This window comes from Idiotropiscis lumnitzeri, unplaced genomic scaffold (assembly GCF_059441095.1).
Source record: "Idiotropiscis lumnitzeri isolate Australia: NSW breed Sydney's pygmy pipehorse unplaced genomic scaffold, RoL_Ilum_1.0 HiC_scaffold_244, whole genome shotgun sequence".
Lineage (NCBI taxonomy): Eukaryota > Metazoa > Chordata > Actinopteri > Syngnathiformes > Syngnathidae > Idiotropiscis > Idiotropiscis lumnitzeri.
In genome coordinates this window covers 80,464-102,900 of record NW_028283782.1, presented here as the reverse complement: position 1 = coordinate 102,900, position 22,437 = coordinate 80,464, and the positions used below count along the sequence as shown (strand labels likewise).

At 43.6% G+C, this 22,437-nt stretch overlaps 2 long non-coding RNA genes across 2 annotated transcripts; both read right to left on the bottom strand.

Moving 5' to 3' along the window:
• Window positions 1-1,965: 1,965 nt before the first annotated feature.
• On the bottom strand, window positions 1,966-8,200 carry LOC148314720 (uncharacterized). Its single transcript, XR_015841565.1, has 3 exons — window positions 8,097-8,200; window positions 7,920-8,020; window positions 1,966-2,059 (listed from the first exon to the last, which is right to left on the bottom strand). It is a non-coding gene; the product is annotated as an uncharacterized LOC148314720 (long non-coding RNA).
• Window positions 8,201-18,682: 10,482 nt separating this feature from the next.
• LOC148314719 (uncharacterized) lies at window positions 18,683-22,199 on the bottom strand. Its single transcript, XR_015841566.1, has 3 exons — window positions 22,097-22,199; window positions 21,934-22,019; window positions 18,683-18,779 (listed from the first exon to the last, which is right to left on the bottom strand). It is a non-coding gene; the product is annotated as an uncharacterized LOC148314719 (long non-coding RNA).
• Between the last annotated feature and the right edge of the window lie 238 nt (window positions 22,200-22,437).

Genomic DNA, 22,437 nt, shown 5'->3' with positions numbered 1-22,437 from the left:
CATACAGTGAACCCTCGCTACTTCGCGGTTCACCTTTCGCGGGTTCAGTGCTTCGCGGGTCTAAAAAATATTCGGGGGCATTGTAGTTTCGCCGAGCGGCACGACGGGGCGCTGGAGCGGTTAGACGGCCGGCGTGCGCCGAAGAAGAGCGTGGGCGAAGAGGAGAGTGGACGAAGAAGAGCACGTTCCCCCGGACACGATCGGTGGCGACGTTTCGCGCGGTTCGGACCGTACCAGAGCTCCGGCCGGCGTGCGTGGCAGTTAAGCCGTAGAGGAGCACCTTCCCCGGGCACGGGCGGTTCCAAGCGGCCCCTAAGTTTAACCGAATGGAAGCTCCGGAGGAGGAGGGCATGCTCGCGTCACAGTAAGCCGAAGAGGAGCACCTTCCCCGGGCACGGGCGGTGCCAAGCGGCCCCTAAGTTTAACCGAATGGAAGCTCCGGGGGAGGAGGGCGGGCGTGTGTCACAGTTAAGCCAAATTGGAGCACCTCTTCTGCCCGGGCACGAGCGGAGCGCGAGGCTGTCAGTTATGAATGAATAAATGAATAAATAAATAAAGAATGCCACCTTTCATTTCACAGGGCACACCGGACGGCGTACCAGCAGGTAAAAGTCGGAGTAATTAAATAAATACTAAAAGAATGGCTGGGGAATAAAAAAATAATACGTTTTAATAATAATTTGGTTTTTTTGTTATAACATGAATTTCACTCTCTCTCTCCCCGTATATATATATATATATATATATATATATATATATATATATATATTTATTATATATATTGTTTATTTTTTTTAAGCATTTTTGAAGGTGCGCCGCTACTTCGCGGATTTTCAGTTTTCGCGGGTGGTCTCGGTCCCCGTTAACCGCGATAACCGAGGGTTCACTGTACTCCATAAAATTTACAAAAAGCGAGGTGAAACACTCAACCAGAGCTGCTTTTTTTAACATTTCTCGAGGGCCATGGCGAGCCATTTAAAAAAAGCTGCACAACTAACGTATAAAATATTGATAAATTTGCTCGGCCTGATGTGTGTGTAAAGTTATACGAGTTGTCGTTCATATTTAGAACCTCATAATCAGCTTTGTTTTATTGCCGAACAGTGCAATGCCACTCCCACAACTTTTCATGAAAAAGGACGAATTTCGTATTGTGACATCCTCATGGCCGAAACAGTCATCCGAGCATATATGAGGGCGACCTTGTTGAGTTGCACGGAGAAAAACATCCAAGAAAATAACTTGTATTAGCTTTTACCAGTTGGTGGCGCTACTACTACGATGGAAAATAAGTTGGTAGATGTCTTCAGGGCTGAAGTATCCTCAAATGTGTACAACTTCGAGAAGATAGGATCATCTGAGTCATGTTGCCGGAGCTTTTGTTGCCACAGAGTACAATCGGACTTTTCAGCACCTTAATAGCCACGCCTTTTGCCAAAACGTCACAAAATTCGGCAGAGAGTAAGATCATTGTCTTGAGTCTTTTCTGACTCATTTTCAGTCGGATTCGTCAAAAGGGCACCGTGCAGTACGTGAAAATTAAAATAAAAACTAATTTTTGATTCCACTTGGCGGCACTGTGTGTATAACAAAATAATAACATTAAGATGTCTTCAGGTCGGGACGTTTTATTTACAGGTGAAGGTTTGGATTTTTAGGAGCATGTGCAGGGGAGTTATTAAGCATTCATTTATTTGTATTAGGTTCATTTTGTCTTCTTATTATTGATATTTGACTGATTCATTAAAAGCAGACAATTATGTTTTAGGTTAATTTTTTACCTGACATGTTTCGGCGAGTCTTTCGCCTTCTTCAGAGTGTCGCATGATGGTGTCTTGAGACCCGTCTTTATCAGCTGATGTTCCATGAGGGTGTGACTTACCTGTCAAAAAAATGAAAAAATCAGAGCAGTAAAAGAACAAGCACAACATGAACATTACAAATCAGCAATCACTGACCACTGCAAAAGGGAAAACCACATCATGGACCGGGAGAAGGGCAGGGTCATCCGCACAGAAGAGAACAAACAACAGCGCTGGATCAGAGAGGCCATTGAGATCTGCAAGCGAGGCATAAAAACCATGAACAGAGACAAGGGAGCCTTCATCCTCTCTACCACCTGGACCAGCATCTTGGCGGAGTGAACGGACAGCGGGGGGCGTGACTTGCCTTCATTCTTGTGACAGGTAAGTCACGCCCTCATGGAACATCAGCTGATAAAGACGGGTCACAAGACAGCATCATGTGACACTCTGAAGAAGGCGAAAGACTTTTGTATTGTGACATGCTCAAGGCCTAAACACTCATCCGAGCAAATATAAGGTAGATTTTGTTCACCTGCCCGGAGAAAAACATCAACGAAAATAATTTGTATTTGTTTTAACCAGTTGGTGGCGCTACCACTGCGATCAAAAATAAGTTGGCAGCCGTCTTCAGGGCCTGAATATCCTGAAATGTGAAAGATTTCCAGAAGATGGATCATCTGAATCATTTTGCAGGAACTTTTGTTGCCACGGAGAATAATCAGACTCTGCGGCACCGTAATAGCCACGCCCTTTGAAGGAAAGTCATAAAAATAGGGATAGAGTAAGATCAATGTCTTGAGTCTTTTCTAGCCAATTTTCAATCGGATTCGTTAAAAGGGCACCATGCAGTACGTCAAAATGTAAAAAATGATATTGATTGGCGCAAGGTGTATAACTGAATATAAACATATAGATGTCTTCAGGTACAGACTCTTTATGTACATGTGAAGTTTTGGATTTTTAGCAGCATGTGCAGGAGAGTTATTAAGCATTTTGTCCATTGCGGCGAAGGAAATCTTAAGTGAAAACTTTGAAGCCCCGCCCCCGTCATATAGTATTTCGGAAACAAAAAATTTTAGCCCCAGTGTTTGTCCCAGGTCTTCAGATGCTACAGACAGAATTTTAAGGCAATCAGATGAAGCCTTTAGGATCAGGGTGCAAAAGAATGACCCCTGTAAACATGCAAAAAAGGGCAAAAGTCGGACTTTCAAAAATTCATAACTCACTTCCTGTTCATATTAGACGTTAAAATATCAAATTTTTCGCCATGCCCGATGAGACTGCCAAGTTTGGTGAGTTTTTGTGCATGTTTCGGGGGTCAAAAATGCGATCGAACAATCGGAAAAATAATAATAATAATAATTTCTACAAAAACAATAGGGACTTCGCAGCGGTCGCTGCTCAGGCCCTAATAATAATAATAATAATAATAATAAATGTAATAATATTTTCTACAAAAACAATAGGGACCTCGCCGCGGTCGCGGCTCGGGCCCCAATAATAATTTCTACACAAAGTCCATTGTGGTGACCCGCCACCTTTTAAGTAAATTCAAAATGGCCGACTTCCTGTAAAACCTAGCTCATTGCTCCAAGAGACTTTTTTGTAGGTCTTGGTCTTATACATACAGTGAATCCTCGCTACTTCGCGGTTCACCTTTCGCGGGTTCAGTGCTTCGCGGGTCTAAAAAATATTCGGGGGCATTGTAGTTTCGCCGAGCGGCACGACGGGGCGCTGGAGCGGTTAGACGGCCGGCGTGCGCCGAAGAAGAGCGTGGGCGAAGAGGAGAGTGGACGAAGAAGAGCACGTTCTCCCGGACACGATCGGTGGCGACGTTTCGCGCGGTTCGGACCGTACCAGAGCTCCGGCCAGCGTGCGTGGCAGTTAAGCCGTAGAGGAGCACCTTCCCCGGGCACGGGCGGTGCCAAGCGGCCCCTAAGTTTAACCGAATGGAAGCTCCGGAGGAGGAGGGCATGCTCGCGTCACAATAAGCCGAAGAGGAGCACCTTCCCCGGGCACGGGCGGTTCCAAGCGGCCCCTAAGTTTAACCGAATGGAAGCTCCGGGGGCGGAGGGCGGGCGTGTGTCACAGTTAAGCCAAATTGGAGCACCTCTTCTGCCCGGGCACGAGCGGAGCGCGAGGCTGTCAGTTATGAATGAATAAATGAATAAATAAATAAAGAATGCCACCTTTCATTTCACAGGGCACACCGGACGGCGTACCAGCAGGTAAAAGTCGGAGTAATTAAATAAATACTAAAAGAATGGCTGGGGAATAAAAAAATAATACGTTTTAATAATAATTTGGTTTTTTTGTTATAACATGAATTTCACTCTCTCTCTCCCCGTATATATATATATATATATATATATATATATATATATAAATATATATATATTTATTATATATATTGTTTATTTTTTTTAAGCATTTTTGAAGGTGCGCCGCTACTTCGCGGATTTTCAGTTTTCGCGGGTGGTCTCGGTCCCCGTTAACCGCGATAACCGAGGGTTCACTGTACTCCATAAAATTTACAAAAAGCGAGGTGAAACACTCAACCAGAGCTGCTTTTTTTAACATTTCTCGAGGGCCATGGCGAGCCATTTCAAAAAAGCTGCACAACTAACGTATAAAATATTGATAAATTTGCTCGGCCTGATGTGTGTGTAAAGTTTTACGAGTTGTCGTTCATATTTAGAACCTCATAATCAGCTTTGTTTTATTGCCGAACAGTGCAATGCCACTCCCACAACTTTTCACGAAAAAGGACGAATTTCGTATTGTGACATCCTCATGGCCGAAACAGTCATCCGAGCAAATATAAGGTAGATTTTGTTCACCTGCCCGGAGAAAAACATCAACGAAAATAATTTGTATTTGTTTTAACCAGTTGGTGGCGCTACCACTGCGATCAAAAATAAATTGGCAGCCGTCTTCAGGGCCTGAATATCCTCAAATGTGAAAAATTTCGAGAAGATGGATCATCTGAATCATTTTGCAGGAACTTTTGTTGCCACGGAGAATAATCAGACTCTGCGGCACCGTAATAGCCACGCCCTTCGAAGGAAAGTCACAAAAATAGGGATAGAGTAAGATCAATGTCTTGAGTCTTTTCTAGCCAATTTTCAATCAGATTCGTTAAAAGGGCACCGTGCAGTACGTCAAAATGTAAAAAATGATATTGATTGGCGCAAGGTGTATAACTGAATATAAACATATAGATGTCTTCAGGTACAGACTTTTTATGTACATGTGAAGTTTTGGATTTTTAGCAGCATGTGCAGGAGAGTTATTAAGCATTTTGTCCATTGCGGCGAAGGAAATCTTAAGTGAAAACTTTGAAGCCCCGCCCCCGTCATATAGTATTTCGGAAACAAAAAATTTTAGCCCCAGTGTTTGTCCCAGGTCTTCAGATGCTACAGACAGAATTTTAAGGCAATCAGATGAAGCCTTTAGGATAAGGGTGCAAAAGAATGACCCCTGTAAACATGCAAAAAAGGGCAAAAGTCGGACTTTCAAAAATTCATAACTCACTTCCTGTTCATATTAGACGTTAAAATATCAAATTTTTCGCCATGCCCGATGAGACTGCCAAGTTTGGTGAGTTTTTGTGCATGTTTCGGGGGTCAAAAATGCGATCGAACAATCGGAAAAATAATAATAATAATAATTTCTACAAAAACAATAGGGACTTTGCAGCGGTCGCTGCTCAGGCCCTAATAATAATAATAATAATATTAATAATAATAAAAGTAATAATATTTTCTACAAAAACAATAGGGACCTCGCAGCCGTCGCAGCTCGGGCCCTAATAACAATTTCTAGAAAAACAATAGGGACCTCGCAGCGGTCACTGCTCGGGCCCTAATAATAATAATAATAAAAATAATAATAATTTCCACAAAAACAATGGGGACCTCGTAGCGGTCGCTGCTCAGGCCCTAATAATAATTTCTACAAAAACAATAGGGACCTCGCCGCCGTCGCTGCTCGGGCCCCAATAATAATTTCTACACAAAGTCCATTGTGGTGACTCGCCCCCTTTTAAGTAAATTCAAAATGGCCGACTTCCTGTAAAACCTAGCTCATTGCTCCAAGAGACTTTTTTGTAGGTCTTGGTCTTATACATACAGTGAACCCTCGCTACTTCGCGGTTCACCTTTCGCGGGTTCAGTGCTTCGCGGGTCTAAAAAATATTCGGGGGCATTGTAGTTTCGCCGAGCGGCACGACGGGGCGCTGGAGCGGTTAGACGGCCGGCGTGCGCCGAAGAAGAGCGTGGGCGAAGAGGAGAGTGGACGAAGAAGAGCACGTTCTCCCGGACACGATCGGTGGCGACGTTTCGCGCGGTTCGGACCGTACCAGAGCTCCGGCCGGCGTGCGTGGCAGTTAAGCCGTAGAGGAGCACCTTCCCCGGGCACGGGCGGTGCCAAGCGGCCCCTAAGTTTAACCGAATGGAAGCTCCGGAGGAGGAGGGCATGCTCGCGTCACAGTAAGCCGAAGAGGAGCACCTTCCCCGGGCACGGGCGGTTCCAAGCGGCCCCTAAGTTTAACCGAATGGAAGCTCCGGAGGAGGAGGGCATGCTCGCGTCACAGTAAGCCGAAGAGGAGCACCTTCCCCGGGCACGGGCGGTTCCAAGCGGCCCCTAAGTTTAACTGAATGGAAGCTCCGGAGGAGGAGGGCATGCTCGCGTCACAGTAAGCCGAAGAGGAGCACCTTCCCCGGGCACGGGCGGTGCCAAGCGGCCCCTAAGTTTAACCGAATGGAAGTTCCGGGGGAGGAGGGCGGGCGTGTGTCACAGTTAAGCCGAATTGGAGCACCTCTTCCGCCCGGGCACGAGCGGAGCGCGAGGCTGTCAGTTATGAATGAATAAATGAATAAATAAATAAAGAATGCCACCTTTCATTTCACAGGGCACACCGGACGGCGTACCAGCAGGTAAAAGTCGGAGTAATTAAATAAATACAAAAAGAATGGCTGGGGAATAAAAAAATAATACGTTTTAATAATAATTTGGTTTTTTTGTTCTAAAATGAATTTCACTCTCTCTCTCCCCGTATATATATATATATATATATATATATATATATATATATATATATTTATTATATATATTGTATATTTTTTTTAAGCATTTTTGAAGGTGCGGCGCTACTTCGCGGATTTTCAGTTTTCGCGGGTGGTCTCGGTCCCCATTAACCGCGATAACCGAGGGTTCACTGTACTCCATAAAATTTACAAAAAGCGAGGTGAAACACTCAACCAGAGCTGCTTTTTTTTAACATTTCTCGAGGGCCATGGCGAGCCATTTCAAAAAAGCTGCACAACTAACTTATAAAATATTGATAAATTTGCTCGGCCTGATGTGTGTGTAAAGTTTTACGAGTTGTCGTTCATATTTAGAACCTCATAATCAGCTTTGTTTTATTGCCGAACAGTGCAATGCCACTCCCACAACTTTTCACGAAAAATCATGAATTTCGTATTGTGACATCCTCATGGCCGAAACAGTCATCCGAGCATATATGAGGGCGACCATGTTGAGTTGCACGGAGAAAAACATCCAAGAAAATAACTTGTATTAGCTTTTACCAGTTGGTGGCGCTACTACTACGATGTAAAATAAGTTGGTAGATGTCTTCAGGGCTGAAGTATCCTCAAATGTGTACAACTTCGAGAAGATAGGATCATCTGAGTCATGTTGCCGGAGCTTTTGTTGCCACAAAGTACAATCGGACTTTTCAGCACCTTAATAGCCACGCCTTTTGCCAAAACGTCACAAAATTCGGCAGAGAGTAAGATCATTGTCTTGAGTCTTTTCTGACTAATTTTCAGTCGGATTCGTCAAAAGGGCACCGTGCAGTACGTGAAAATTAAAATAAAAACAAATTTTTGATTCCACTTGGCGGCACTGTGTGTATAACAAAATAATAACATTAAGATGTCTTCAGGTCGGGACGTTTTATTTACAGGTGAAGGTTTGGATTTTTAGGAGCATGTGCAGGGGAGTTATTAAGCATTCATTTATTTGTATTAGGTTCATTTTGTCTTCTTATTATTGATATTTGACTGATTCATTAAAAGCAGACATTTATGTTTTAGGTTAATTTTTTACCTGACATGTTTCGGCGAGTCTTTCGCCTTCTTCAGAGTGTCGCATGATGGTGTCTTGAGACCAGTCTTTATCAGCTGATGTTCCATGAGGGTGTGACTTACCTGTCAAAAAAATTAAAAAATCAGAGCAGTAAAAGAACAAGCACAACATGAACATTACAAATCAGCAATCACTGACCACTGCAAAAGGGAAAACCACATCATGGACCGGGAGAAGGGCAGGGTCATCCGCACAGAAGAGAACAAACAACAGCGCTGGATCAGAGAGGCCATTGAGATCTGCAAGCGAGGCATAAAAACCATGAACAGAGACAAGGGAACCTTCATCCTCTCTACCACCTGGAGCAGCATTTTGGCGGAGTGAACGGACAGCGGGGGGCGTGACTTGCCTTCGTTCTTGTGACAGGTAAGTCACGCCCTCATGGAACATCAGCTGATAAAGACGGGCCACAAGACACCATCATGTGACACTCTGAAGAAGGCGAAAGACTTTCGTATTGTGACATCCTCAAGGCCTAAACACTCATCCGAGCAAATGTAAGGTAGATTTTGTTAACCTGCCCGGAGAAAAAAATCAACGAAAATAATTTGTATTTGTTTTAACCAGTTGGTGGTGCTACCACTGCGATCAAAAATAAGTTGGCAGCCGTCTTCAGGGCCTGAATATCCTCAAATGTGAAAAATTTCGAGAAGATGGATCATCTGAATCATTTTGCAGGAACTTTTGTTGCCACGGAGAATAATCAGACTCTGCGGCACCGTAATACCCACGCCCTTCGAAGGAAAGTCACAAAAATAGGGATAGAGTAAGATCAATGTCTTGAGTCTTTTCTAGCCAATTTTCAATCAGATTCGTTAAAAGGGCACCGTGCAGTACGTCAAAATGTAAAAAATGATATTGATTGGCGCAAGGTGTATAACTGAATATAAACATATAGATGTCTTCAGGTCCAGACTCTTTATGTACATGTGAAGTTTTGGATTTTTAGCAGCATGTGCAGGAGAGTTATTAAGCATTTTGTCCATTGCGGCGAAGGAAATCTTAAGTGAAAACTTTGATGCCCCGCCCCCGTCATATAGTATTTCGGAAACAAAAAATTTTAGCCCCAGTGTTTGTGCCAGGTCTTCAGATGCTACAGACAGAATTTTAAGGCAATCAGATGAAGCCTTTAGGATCAGGGTGCAAAAGAATGACCCCTGTAAACATGCAAAAAAGGGCAAAAGTCGGACTTTCAAAAATTCATAACTCACTTCCTGTTCATATTAGACGTTAAAATATCAAATTTTTCGCCATGCCCGATGAGACTGCCAAGTTTGGTGAGTTTTTGTGCATGTTTCGGGGGTCAAAAATGCGATCGAACAATCGGAAAAATAATAATAATAATAATTTCTACAAAAACAATAGGGACTTCGCAGCGGTCGCTGCTCAGGCCCTAATAATAATAATAATAATAATAATAAAAGTAATAATATTTTCTACAAAAACAATAGGGACCTCGCAGCCGTCGCAGCTCGGGCCCTAATAACAATTTCTAGAAAAACAATAGGGACCTCGCCGCCGTCGCTGCTCGGGCCCCAATAATAATTTCTACACAAAGTCCATTGTGGTGACCCGCCCCCTTTTAAGTAAATTCAAAATGGCCGACTTCCTGTAAAACCTAGCTCATTGCTCCAAGAGACTTTTTTGTAGGTCTTGGTCTTATACATACAGTGAACCCTCGCTACTTCGCGGTTCACCTTTCGCGGGTTCAGTGCTTCGCGGGTCTAAAAAATATTCGGGGGCATTGTAGTTTCGCCGAGCGGCACGACGGGGCGCTGGAGCGGTTAGACGGCCGGCGTGCGCCGAAGAAGAGCGTGGGCGAAGAGGAGAGTGGACGAAGAAGAGCACGTTCCCCCGGACACGATCGGTGGCGACGTTTCGCGCGGTTCGGACCGTACCAGAGCTCCGGCCAGCGTGCGTGGCAGTTAAGCCGTAGAGGAGCACCTTCCCCGGGCACGGGCGGTGCCAAGCGGCCCCTAAGTTTAACCGAATGGAAGCTCCGGAGGAGGAGGGCATGCTCGCGTCACAGTAAGCCAAAGAGGAGCACCTTCCCCGGGCACGGGCGGTTCCAAGCGGCCCCTAAGTTTAACCAAATGGAAGCTCCGGAGGAGGAGGGCATGCTCGCGTCACAGTAAGCCGAAGAGGAGCACCTTCCCCGGGCACGGGCGGTGCCAAGCGGCCCCTAAGTTTAACCGAATGGAATCTCCGGGGGAGGAGGACGGGCGTGTGTCACAGTTAAGCCAAATTGGAGCACCTCTTCTGCCCGGGCACGAGCGGAGCGCGAGGCTGTCAGTTATGAATGAATAAATAAATAAAGAATGCCACCTTTCATTTCACAGGGCACACCGGACGGCGTACCAGCAGGTAAAAGTCGGAGTAATTACATAAATACAAAAAGAATGGCTGGGGAATAAAAAAATAATACGTTTTAATAATAATTTGGTTTTTTTGTTATAACATGAATTTCACTCTCTCTCTCCCCGTATATATATATATATATATATATATATATATATATATATATATATATATATATATATATATATATATATTTATATATTTATTATATATATTGTATATTTTTTTTAAGCATTTTTGAAGGTGCGCCGCTACTTCGCGGATTTTCAGTTTTCGCGGGTGGTCTCGGTCCCCATTAACCGCGATAACCGAGGGTTCACTGTACTCCATAAAATTTACAAAAAGCGAGGTGAAACACTCAACCAGAGCTGCTTTTTTTTAACATTTCTCGAGGGCCATGGCGAGCCATTTCAAAAAAGCTGCACAACTAACGTATAAAATATTGATAAATTTGCTCGGCCTGATGTGTGTGTAAAGTTTTACGAGATGTCGTTCATATTTAGAACCTCATAATCAGCTTTGTTTTATTGCCGAACAGTGCAATGCCACTCCCACAACTTTTCACGAAAAATCACGAATTTCGTATTGTGACATCCTCATGGCCGAAACAGTCATCCGAGCATATATGAGGGCGACCTTGTTGAGTTGCACGGAGAAAAACATCCAAGAAAATAACTTGTATTAGCTTTTACCAGTTGGTGGCGCTACTACTACGATGTAAAATAAGTTGGTAGATGTCTTCAGGGCTGAAGTATCCTCAAATGTGTACAACTTCGAGAAGATAGGATCATCTGAGTCATGTTGCCGGAGCTTTTGTTGCCACAGAGTACAATCGGACTTTTCAGCACCTTAATAGCCACGCCTTTTGCCAAAACGTCACAAAATTCGGCAGAGAGTAAGATCATTGTCTTGAGTCTTTTCTGACTAATTTTCAGTCGGATTCGTCAAAAGGGCACCGTGCAGTACGTGAAAATTAAAATAAAAACACATTTTTGATTCCACTTGGCGGCACTGTGTGTATAACAAAATAATAACATTAAGATGTCTTCAGGTCGGGACGTTTTATTTACAGGTGAAGGTTTGGATTTTTAGGAGCATGTGCAGGGGAGTTATTAAGCATTCATTTATTTGTATTAGGTTCATTTTGTCTTCTTATTATTGATATTTGACTGATTCATTAAAAGCAGACAATTATGTTTTAGGTTAATTTTTTACCTGACATGTTTCGGCGAGTCTTTCGCCTTCTTCAGAGTGTCGCATGATGGTGTCTTGAGACCCGTCTTTATCAGCTGATGTTCCATGAGGGTGTGACTTACCTGTCAAAAAAATGAAAAATCAGAGCAGTAAAAGAACAAGCACAACATGAACATTACAAATCAGCAATCACTGACCACTGCAAAAGGGAAAACCACATCATGGACCGGGAGAAGGGCAGGGTCATCCGCACAGAAGAGAACAAACAACAGCGCTGGATCAGAGAGGCCATTGAGATCTGCAAGCGAGGCATAAAAACCATGAACAGAGACAAGGGAGCCTTCATCCTCTCTACCACCTGGAGCAGCATTTTGGCGGAGTGAACGGACAGCGGGGGGCGTGACTTGCCTTCGTTCTTGTGACAGGTAAGTCACGCCCTCATGGAACATCAGCTGATAAAGACGGGCCACAAGACACCATCATGTGACACTCTGAAGAAGGCGAAAGACTTTCGTATTGTGACATCCTCAAGGCCTAAACACTCATCCGAGCAAATGTAAGGTAGATTTTGTTAACCTGCCCGGAGAAAAAAATCAACGAAAATAATTTGTATTTGTTTTAACCAGTTGGTGGCGCTACCACTGCGATCAAAAATAAGTTGGCAGCCGTCTTCAGGGCCTGAATATCCTCAAATGTGAAAAATTTCGAGAAGATGGATCATCTGAATCATTTTGCAGGAACTTTTGTTGCCACGGAGAATAATCAGACTCTGCGGCACCGTAATAGCCACGCCCTTCGAAGGAAAGTCACAAAAATAGGGATAGAGTAAGATCAATGTCTTGAGTCTTTTCTAGCCAATTTTCAATCAGATTCGTTAAAAGGGCACCGTGCAGTACGTCAAAATGTAAAAAATGATATTGATTGGCGCAAGGTGTATAACTGAATATAAACATATAGATGTCTTCAGGTACAGACTCTTTATGTACATGTGAAGTTTTGGATTTTTAGCAGCATGTGCAGGAGAGTTATTAAGCATTTTGTCCATTGCGGCGAAGGAAATCTTAAGTGAAAACTTTGATGCCCCGCCCCCGTCATATAGTATTTCGGAAACAAAAAATTTTAGCCCCAGTGTTTGTGCCAGGTCTTCAGATGCTACAGACAGAATTTTAAGGCAATCAGATGAAGCCTTTAGGAACAGGGTGCAAAAGAATGACCCCTGTAAACATGCAAAAAAGGGCAAAAGTCGGACTTTCAAAATTTCATAACTCACTTCCTGTTCATATTAGACGTTAAAATATCAAATTTTTCGCCATGCCCGATGAGACTGCCAAGTTTGGTGAGTTTTTGTGCATGTTTCGGGGGTCAAAAATGCGATCGAACAATCGGAAAAATAATAATAATAATAATTTCTACAAAAACAATAGGGACTTCGCAGCGGTCGCTGCTCAGGCCCGAATAATAATAATAATAATAATAATAAAAGTAATAATATTTTCTACAAAAACAATAGGGACCTCGCCGCGGTCGCTGCTCGGGCCCCAATAATAATTTCTACACAAAGTCCATTGTGGTGACCCGCCCCCTTTTAAGTAAATTCAAAATGGCCGACTTCCTGTAAAACCTAGCTCATTGCTCCAAGAGACTTTTTTGTAGGTCTTGGTCTTATACATACAGTGAACCCTCGCTACTTCGCGGTTCACCTTTCGCGGGTTCAGTGCTTCGCGGGTCTAAAAAATATTCGGGGGCATTGTAGTTTCGCCGAGCGGCACGACGGGGCGCTGGAGCGGTTAGACGGCCGGCGTGCGCCGAAGAAGAGCGTGGGCGAAGAGGAGAGTGGACGAAGAAGAGCACGTTCCCCCGGACACGATCGGTGGCGACGTTTCGCGCGGTTCGGACCGTACCAGAGCTCCGGCCAGCGTGCGTGGCAGTTAAGCCGTAGAGGAGCACCTTCCCCGGGCACGGGCGGTGCCAAGCGGCCCCTAACTTTAACCGAATGGAAGCTCCGGAGGAGGAGGGCATGCTCGCGTCACAGTAAGCCGAAGAGGAGCACCTTCCCCGGGCACGGGCGGTTCCAAGCGGCCCCTAAGTTTAACCGAATGGAAGCTCCGGAGGAGGAGGGCATGCTCGCGTCACAGTAAGCCGAAGAGGAGCACCTTCCCCGGGCACGGGCGGTGCCAAGCGGCCCCTAAGTTTAACCGAATGGAAGCTCCGGGGGAGGAGGGCGGGCGTGTGTCACAGTTAAGCCAAATTGGAGCACCTCTTCTGCCCGGGCACGAGCGGAGCGCGAGGCTGTCAGTTATGAATGAATAAATGAATAAATAAATAAAGAATGCCACCTTTCATTTCACAGGGCACACCGGACGGCGTACCAGCAGGTAAAAGTCGGAGTAATTAAATAAATACAAAAAGAATGGCTGGGGAATAAAAAAATAATACGTTTTAATAATAATTAGTTTTTTTTGTTATAACATGAATTTCACTCTCTCTCTTCCCGTATATATATATATATATATATATATATATATATATATATATATATATTTATTATATATATTGTATATTTTTTTTAAGCATTTTTGAAGGTGCGCCGCTACTTCGCGGATTTTCAGTTTTCGCGGGTGGTCTCGGTCCCCATTAACCGCGATAACCGAGGGTTCACTGTACTCCATAAAATTTACAAAAAGCGAGGTGAAACACTCAACCAGAGCTGCTTTTTTTAAAACATTTCTCGAGGGCCATGGCGAGCCATTTCAAAAAAGCTGCACAACTAACGTATAAAATATTGATAAATTTGCTCGGCCTGATGTGTGTGTAAAGTTTCACGAGTTGTCGTTCATATTTAGAACCTCATAATCAGCGTTGTTTTATTGCCGAACAGTGCAATGCCACTCCCACAACTTTTCACGAAAAAGGACTAATTTCGTATTGTGACATCCTCATGGCCGAAACAGTCATCCGAGCATATATGAGGGCGACCTTGTTGAGTTGCACGGAGAAAAACATCCAAGAAAATAACTTGTATTAGCTTTTACCAGTTGGTGGCGCTACTACTACGATGTAAAATAAGTTGGTAGATGTCTTCAGGGCTGAAGTATCCTCAAATGTGTACAACTTCGAGAAGATAGGATCATCTGAGTCATGTTGCCGGAGCTTTTGTTGCCACAGAGTACAATCGGACTTTTCAGCACCTTAATAGCCACGCCTTTTGTCAAAACGTCACAAAATTCGGCAGAGAGTAAGATCATTGTCTTGAGTCTTTTCTGACTAATTTTCAGTCGGATTCGTCAAAAGGGCACCGTGCAGTACGTGAAAATTAAAATAAAAAAAAATTTTTGATTCCACTTGGCGGCACTGTGTGTATAACAAAATAATAACATTAAGATGTCTTCAGGTCGGGACGTTTTATTTACAGGTGAAGGTTTGGATTTTTAGGAGCATGTGCAGGGGAGTTATTAAGCATTCATTTATTTGTATTAGGTTCATTTTGTCTTCTTATTATTGATATTTGACTGATTCATTAAAAGCAGACAATTATGTTTTAGGTTAATTTTTTACCTGACATGTTTCGGCGAGTCTTTCGCCTTCTTCAGAGTGTCGCATGATGGTGTCTTGAGACCCGTCTTTATCAGCTGATGTTCCATGAGGGTGTGACTTACCTGTCAAAAAAATGAAAAAATCAGAGCAGTAAAAGAACAAGCACAACATGAACATTACAAATCAGCAATCACTGACCACTGCAAAAGGGAAAACCACATCATGGACCGGGAGAAGGGCAGGGTCATCCGCACAGAAGAGAACAAACAACAGCGCTGGATCAGAGAGGCCATTGAGATCTGCAAGCGAGGCATAAAAACCATGAACAGAGACAAGGGAGCCTTCATCCTCTCTACCACCTGGACCAGCATCTTGGCGGAGTGAACGGACAGCGGGGGGCGTGACTTGCCTTCATTCTTGTGACAGGTAAGTCACGCCCTCATGGAACATCAGCTGATAAAGACGGGTCACAAGACAGCATCATGTGACACTCTGAAGAAGGCGAAAGACTTTTGTATTGTGACATGCTCAAGGCCTAAACACTCATCCGAGCAAATATAAGGTAGATTTTGTTCACCTGCCCGGAGAAAAACATCAACGAAAATAATTTGTATTTGTTTTAACCAGTTGGTGGCGCTACCACTGCGATCAAAAATAAGTTGGCAGCCGTCTTCAGGGCCTGAATATCCTCAAATGTGAAAGATTTCCAGAAGATGGATCATCTGAATCATTTTGCTGGAACTTTTGTTGCCACGGAGAATAATCAGACTCTGCGGCACCGTAATAGCCACGCCCTTTGAAGGAAAGTCATAAAAATAGGGATAGAGTAAGATCAATGTCTTGAGTCTTTTCTAGCCAATTTTCAATCGGATTCGTTAAAAGGGTACCATGCAGTACGTCAAAATGTAAAAAATGATATTGATTGGCGCAAGGTGTATAACTGAATATAAACATATCGATGTCTTCAGGTACAGACTCTTTATGTACATGTGAAGTTTTGGATTTTTAGCAGCATGTGAAGGAGAGTTATTAAGCATTTTGTCCATTGCGGCGAAGGAAATTTTAAGTGAAAACTTTGAAGCCCCGCCCCCGTCATATAGTATTTCGGAAACAAAAAGTTTTAGCCCCAGTGTTTGTCCCAGGTCTTCAGATGCTACAGACAGAATTTTAAGGCAATCAGATGAAGCCTTTAGGATCAGGGTGCAAAAGAATGACCCCTGTAAACATGCAAAAAAGGGCAAAAGTCGGACTTTCAAAAATTCATAACTCACTTCCTGTTCATATTAGACGTTAAAATATCACATTTTTCGCCATGCCCGATGAGACTGCCAAGTTTGGTGAGTTTTTGTGCATGTTTCGGGGGTCAAAAATGCGATCGAACAATCGGAAAAATAATAATAATAATAATTTCTACAAAAACAATAGGGACTTCGCAGCGGTCGCTGCTCAGGCCCTAATAATAATAATAATAATAATAATAAAAGTAATAATGTTTTCTACAAAAACAATAGGGACCTCGCCGCGGTCGCTGCTCGGGCCCCAATAATAATTTCTACACAAAGTCCATTGTGGTGACCCGCCCCCTTTTAAGTAAATTCAAAATGGCCGACTTCCTGTAAAACCTAGCTCATTGCTCCAAGAGACTTTTTTGTAGGTCTTGGTCTTATACATACAGTGAACCCTCGCTACTTCGCGGTTCACCTTTCGCGGGTTCAGTGCTTCGCGGGTCTAAAAAATATTCGGGGGCATTGTAGTTTCGCAGAGCGGCACGACGGGGCGCTGGAGCGGTTAGACGGCCGGCGTGCGCCGAAGAAGAGCGTGGGCGAAGAGGAGAGTGGACGAAGAAGAGCACGTTCCCCCGGACACGATCGGTGGCGACGTTTCGCGCGGTTCGGACCGTACCAGAGCTCCGGCCGGCGTGCGTGGCAGTTAAGCCGTAGAGGAGCACCTTCCCCGGGCACGGGCGGTTCCAAGCGGCCCCTAAGTTTAACCGAATGGAAGCTCCGGAGGAGGAGGGCATGCTCGCGTCACAGTAAGCCGAAGAGGAGCACCTTCCCCCGGCACGGGCGGTGCCAAGCGGCCCCTAAGTTTAACCGAATGGAAGCTCCGGGGGAGGAGGGCGGGCGTGTGTCACAGTTAAGCCAAATTGGAGCACCTCTTCTGCCCGGGCACGAGCGGAGCGCGAGGCTGTCAGTTATGAATGAATAAATGAATAAATAAATAAAGAATGCCACCTTTCATTTCACAGGGCACACCGGACGGCGTACCAGCAGGTAAAAGTCGGAGTAATTAAATAAATACAAAAAGAATGGCTGGGGAATAAAAAAATAATACGTTTTAATAATAATTAGTTTTTTTTGTTATAACATGAATTTCACTCTCTCTCTTCCCGTATATATATATATATATATATATATATATATATATATATATATATATATATATATTATATATATTGTATATTTTTTTTAAGCATTTTTGAAGGTGCGCCGCTACTTCGCGGATTTTCAGTTTTCGCGGGTGGTCTCGGTCCCCATTAACCGCGATAACCGAGGGTTCACTGTACTCCATAAAATTTACAAAAAGCGAGGTGAAACACTCAACCAGAGCTGCTTTTTTTAAAACATTTCTCGAGGGCCATGGCGAGCCATTTCAAAAAAGCTGCACAACTAACGTATAAAATATTGATAAATTTGCTCGGCCTGATGTGTGTGTAAAGTTTCACGAGTTGTCGTTCATATTTAGAACCTCATAATCAGCGTTGTTTTATTGCCGAACAGTGCAATGCCACTCCCACAACTTTTCACGAAAAAGGACTAATTTCGTATTGTGACATCCTCATGGCCGAAACAGTCATCCGAGCATATATGAGGGCGACCTTGTTGAGTTGCACGGAGAAAAACATCCAAGAAAATAACTTGTATTAGCTTTTACCAGTTGGTGGCGCTACTACTACGATGTAAAATAAGTTGGTAGATGTCTTCAGGGCTGAAGTATCCTCAAATGTGTACAACTTCGAGAAGATAGGATCATCTGAGTCATGTTGCCGGAGCTTTTGTTGCCACAGAGTACAATCGGACTTTTCAGCACCTTAATAGCCACGCCTTTTGCCAAAACGTCACAAAATTCGGCAGAGAGTAAGATCATTGTCTTGAGTCTTTTCTGACTAATTTTCAGTCGGATTCGTCAAAAGGGCACCGTGCAGTACGTGAAAATTAAAATAAAAAAAAATTTTTGATTCCACTTGGCGGCACTGTGTGTATAACAAAATAATAACATTAAGATGTCTTCAGGTCGGGACGTTTTATTTACAGGTGAAGGTTTGGATTTTTAGGAGCATGTGCAGGGGAGTTATTAAGCATTCATTTATTTGTATTAGGTTCATTTTGTCTTCTTATTATTGATATTTGACTGATTCATTAAAAGCAGACAATTATGTTTTAGGTTAATTTTTTACCTGACATGTTTCGGCGAGTCTTTCGCCTTCTTCAGAGTGTCGCATGATGGTGTCTTGAGACCCGTCTTTATCAGCTGATGTTCCATGAGGGTGTGACTTACCTGTCAAAAAAATGAAAAAATCAGAGCAGTAAAAGAACAAGCACAACATGAACATTACAAATCAGCAATCACTGACCACTGCAAAAGGGAAAACCACATCATGGACCGGGAGAAGGGCAGGGTCATCCGCACAGAAGAGAACAAACAACAGCGCTGGATCAGAGAGGCCATTGAGATCTGCAAGCGAGGCATAAAAACCATGAACAGAGACAAGGGAGCCTTCATCCTCTCTACCACCTGGACCAGCATCTTGGCGGAGTGAACGGACAGCGGGGGGCGTGACTTGCCTTCATTCTTGTGACAGGTAAGTCACGCCCTCATGGAACATCAGCTGATAAAGACGGGTCACAAGACAGCATCATGTGACACTCTGAAGAAGGCGAAAGACTTTTGTATTGTGACATGCTCAAGGCCTAAACACTCATCCGAGCAAATATAAGGTAGATTTTGTTCACCTGCCCGGAGAAAAACATCAACGAAAATAATTTGTATTTGTTTTAACCAGTTGGTGGCGCTACCACTGCGATCAAAAATAAGTTGGCAGCCGTCTTCAGGGCCTGAATATCCTCAAATGTGAAAGATTTCCAGAAGATGGATCATCTGAATCATTTTGCAGGAACTTTTGTTGCCACGGAGAATAATCAGACTCTGCGGCACCGTAATAGCCACGCCCTTTGAAGGAAAGTCATAAAAATAGGGATAGAGTAAGATCAATGTCTTGAGTCTTTTCTAGCCAATTTTCAATCGGATTCGTTAAAAGGGTACCATGCAGTACGTCAAAATGTAAAAAATGATATTGATTGGCGCAAGGTGTATAACTGAATATAAACATATCGATGTCTTCAGGTACAGACTCTTTATGTACATGTGAAGTTTTGGATTTTTAGCAGCATGTGAAGGAGAGTTATTAAGCATTTTGTCCATTGCGGCGAAGGAAATCTTAAGTGAAAACTTTGAAGCCCCGCCCCCGTCATATAGTATTTCGGAAACAAAAATTTTTAGCCCCAGTGTTTGTCCCAGGTCTTAAGATGCTCCAGACAGAATTTTAAGGCAATCAGATGAAGCCTTTAGGATCAGGGTGCAAAAGAATGACCCCTGTAAACATGCAAAAAAGGGCAAAAGTCGGACTTTCAAAAATTCATAACTCACTTCCTGTTCATATTAGACGTTAAAATATCAAATTTTTCGCCATGCCCGATGAGACTGCCAAGTTTGGTGAGTTTTTGTGCATGTTTCGGGGGTCAAAAATGCGATCGAACAATCGGAAAAATAATAATAATAATAATTTCTACAAAAACAATAGGGACTTCGCAGCGGTCGCTGCTCAGGCCCTAATAATAATAATAATAATAATAATAAAAGTAATAATGTTTTCTACAAAAACAATAGGGACCTCGCCGCGGTCGCTGCTCGGGCCCCAATAATAATTTCTACACAAAGTCCATTGTGGTGACCCGCCCCCTTTTAAGTAAATTCAAAATGGCCGACTTCCTGTAAAACCTAGCTCATTGCTCCAAGAGACTTTTTTGTAGGTCTTGGTCTTATACATACAGTGAACCCTCGCTACTTCGCGGTTCACCTTTCGCGGGTTCAGTGCTTCGCGGGTCTAAAAAATATTCGGGGGCATTGTAGTTTCGCAGAGCGGCACGACGGGGCGCTGGAGCGGTTAGACGGCCGGCGTGCGCCGAAGAAGAGCGTGGGCGAAGAGGAGAGTGGACGAAGAAGAGCACGTTCCCCCGGACACGATCGGTGGCGACGTTTCGCGCGGTTCGGACCGTACCAGAGCTCCGGCAGGCGTGCGTGGCAGTTAAGCCGTAGAGGAGCACCTTCCCCGGGCACGGGCGGTTCCAAGCGGCCCCTAAGTTTAACCGAATGGAAGCTCCGGAGGAGGAGGGCATGCTCGCGTCACAGTAAGCCGAAGAGGAGCACCTTCCCCCGGCACGGGCGGTGCCAAGCGGCCCCTAAGTTTAACCGAATGGAAGCTCCGGGGGAGGAGGGCGGGCGTGTGTCACAGTTAAGCCAAATTGGAGCACCTCTTCTGCCCGGGCACGAGCGGAGCGCGAGGCTGTCAGTTATGAATGAATAAATGAATAAATAAATAAAGAATGCCACCTTTCATTTCACAGGGCACACCGGACGGCGTACCAGCAGGTAAAAGTCGGAGTAATTAAATAAATACTAAAAGAATGGCTGGGGAATAAAAAAATAATACGTTTTAATAATAATTTGTTTTTTTTGTTATAACATGAATTTCACTCTCTCTCTCCCCGTATATATATATATATATATATATATATATATATATATATATATATTTATTTATTATATATATTGTATATTTTTTTTTAGCATTTTTGAAGGTGCGCCGCTACTTCGCGGATTTTCAGTTTTCGCGGGTGGTCTCGGTCCCCATTAACCGCGATAACCGAGGGTTCACTGTACTCCATAAAATTTACAAAAAGCGAGGTGAAACACTCAACCAGAGCTGCTTTTTTTAACATTTCTCGAGGGCCATGGCGAGCCATTTCAAAAAAGCTGCACAACTAACGTATAAAATATTGATAAATTTGCTCGGCCTGATGTGTGTGTAAAGTTTTACGAGTTGTCGTTCATATTTAGAACCTCATAATCAGCTTTGTTTTATTGCCGAACAGTGTAATGCCACTCCCACAACTTTTCACGAAAAAGGACGAATTTCGTATTGTGACATCCTCATGGCCGAAACAGTCATCCGAGCATATATGAGGGCGACCTTGTTGAGTTGCACGGAGAAAAACATCCAAGAAAATAACTTGTATTAGCTTTTACCAGTTGGTGGCGCTACTACTACGATGTAAAATAAGTTGGTAGATGTCTTCAGGGCTGAAGTATCCTCAAATGTGTACAACTTCGAGAAGATAGGATCATCTGAGTCATGTTGCCGGAGCTTTTGTTGCCACAGAGTACAATCGGACTTTTCAGCACCTTAATAGCCACGCCTTTTGCCAAAACGTCAAGAAATTCGGCAGAGAGTAAGATCATTGTCTTGAGTCTTTTCTGACTAATTTTCAGTCGGATTCGTCAAAAGGGCACCGTGCAGTACGTGAAAATTAAAATAAAAACAAATTTTTGATTCCACTTGGCGGCACTGTGTGTATAACAAAATAATAACATTACGATGTCTTCAGGTCGGGACGTTTTATTTACAGGTGAAGGTTTGGATTTTTAGGAGCATGTGCAGGGGAGTTATTAAGCATTCATTTATTTGTATTAGGTTCATTTTGTCTTCTTATTATTGATATTTGACTGATTCATTAAAAGCAGACAATTATGTTTTAGGTTAATTTTTTACCTGACATGTTTCGGCGAGTCTTTCGCCTTCTTCAGAGTGTCGCATGATGGTGTCTTGAGCTGATGTTCCATGAGGGTGTGACTTACCTGTCAAAAAAATGAAAAAAATCAGAGCAGTAAAAGAACAAGCACAACATGAACATTACAAATCAGCAATCACTGACCACTGCAAAAGGGAAAACCACATCATGGACCGGGAGAAGGGCAGGGTCATCCGCACAGAAGAGAACAAACAACAGCGCTGGATCAGAGAGGCCATTGAGATCTGCAAGCGAGGCATAAAAACCATGAACAGAGACAAGGGAGCCTTCATCCTCTCTACCACCTGGACCAGCATCTTGGCGGAGTGAACGGACAGCGGGGGGCGTGACTTGCCTTCATTCTTGTGACAGGTAAGTCACGCCCTCATGGAACATCAGCTGATAAAGACGGGTCACAAGACAGCATCATGTGACACTCTGAAGAAGGCGAAAGACTTTCGTATTGTGACATGCTCAAGGCCTAA